This window comes from Myotis davidii, unplaced genomic scaffold, assembly GCF_000327345.1.
Source record: "Myotis davidii unplaced genomic scaffold, ASM32734v1 scaffold1388, whole genome shotgun sequence".
Classification (NCBI taxonomy): Eukaryota; Metazoa; Chordata; class Mammalia; order Chiroptera; family Vespertilionidae; genus Myotis; species Myotis davidii.
Window position 1 is genome coordinate 107477 of NW_006298864.1, and position 1854 is coordinate 109330.

Consider the following 1854-nt stretch of genomic DNA (forward strand, 5'->3'; position numbering starts at 1 on the left):
CCCTCCCCTCAACATTCCCCAGGCTCCCCACTGTAATTTGACAATCTGTTCGATGCTTCTTTGCCTCTGTATCTATCTTTTTGTTCATTAGGTTATAATGTTCTTTATTATCCATAAATGAGTGCGATCATGTGGTATTTTTCTTTCATTGACTAGCTTATTTCACTTAGCATATTGCTCTCCAGTTCCATCCATGCTGTTGCAAATGGTAAGAATTCCTTCCTTTTTACAGAAGCATAGTATTCCATTGTGTAGATGTACCACAGTTTTTATATTCATAATTTTTAAAGGCATAAAATTGGGGCTATTATCATAAATGGATACTGGATTTTATAAAATGCTTTTTCTATATCTATTGATATGATCATGTGATTTTTTTCCTTCATTATGGTTATGTAATTTATCACTTTTATTGATTTGCTAATATTGTACCAACATTGCATTCCTAGAATAAATCCCATTTGATCATGGTGTATGATCTCTTTAATATATTGCTGGATCCAGTTTGCTAATATTTTGTTGATGTTTTAGCATCTATGTTCACAGGGGATATTGGCCTATAATTTTCTTACTTTGTAGTGTGTTTTTCTGGTTTTGTTATTAGGATAATGCTGGCCTAATAAAATGAGCTTGGAAGTGTTCTCTCCTCTTTTTAATAGTTTGAGAAGGATAGGTGTTATTCTTCTTTAAATATTTGGTTAAATTCACCTGTGAAACCATCTGGTCCAGGACTTTGATTTCTGGGAGGTTTTTTTTTTTAATTTTATTTTCTTGTTTAAAGTATTACAGATAGTAATATATATGTCTCCCTTTTCTCCCCATTGACCTTCCCCCGGCCTCCCTGACCCCCAGCAATGCCTTCACCCCACTCCCCCAGTGTCTTGGGTCCATTGGTTGGCTTTTTATACAAGTATTTTTATTGCTTTCATAGAGGAAAGGAGAGGGAGAGAGCGATAGAAACACCAATGATGAGAGAGAATCATTGATCAGCTGCCTTCTGCAAGCCGTAACGAGGTCAAATGGGAGTTCCATTTTTAAATTTTTGAGGAAACGCCATACTGCTTTCCACAGTGGCTGCACCAGTCTGCATTCCCACCAGCAGTGGGAGGTATTTTTTAATTACTGCTTTGATTTCATTAGTTGTAATTGGTCTATTCAGATTTTCTGATTCTTCCTGATTCAGTTTTGGAAGATTGTATATTTCTAGGAATTTATCCAATTCACCCAGTTGTCCAGTTTGTTGCAATATAGTTGTTCATAATATTTTCTTAGAACCGTGTGTATCTCTGTGATGTCAGTTGTTACTTGTCTTTCATTTCTGATTTTATTTATTTGAATCTCTCTCTGTTTCGTGATGAATCTGGCTACAGGTTCATCAATCTTGTTTATGTTTTCAAGGAACCAGCTCTGCTTGTGTTTTTTTTATTGCTTGATAGCTAATTTCCTTTGATTGCTGAGTAATATTTAATTGTCTGAAGATTCTGTAACCATCTATAATCAGATTTCTGAGTAGACATAAGTTTTCATATCATTTTGGTAAATACCAAGGCATGTGCTTTTTGGATCTTATAAGAGTATGTTTAGTTTTGAAAGAAACTGCCAAACTGACAAATGTCTAACTATGGACATTGTCCTAGAGGGTGAAAGCCTCTGGGACACCGGAATATTGGGGTCCTGCCCTAACCGGTTTGGCTGAGTGGATAGAGCGTCAGCCTGCGGACTGAAGGGTCCCAGGTTCGATTCTGGTCAAGGGCACGTACTTTGGTTGCAAGCATGTCCCCAGAAGGGGTGTGCACGAGGCAGCTGATCAATGTTTCTCTCTCATCGATGTTTCTAACTATCCCTCCCCCTTCC

The 1854-nt window shown here is 37.3% G+C and overlaps 1 protein-coding gene across 1 annotated transcript in view; it reads left to right on the top strand.

Moving 5' to 3' along the window:
• ZNF614 (zinc finger protein 614) overlaps positions 1 to 1854 on the top strand; it is a 13012-nt gene that overhangs the window by 2596 nt on the left and 8562 nt on the right. The window lies entirely within an intron of this gene.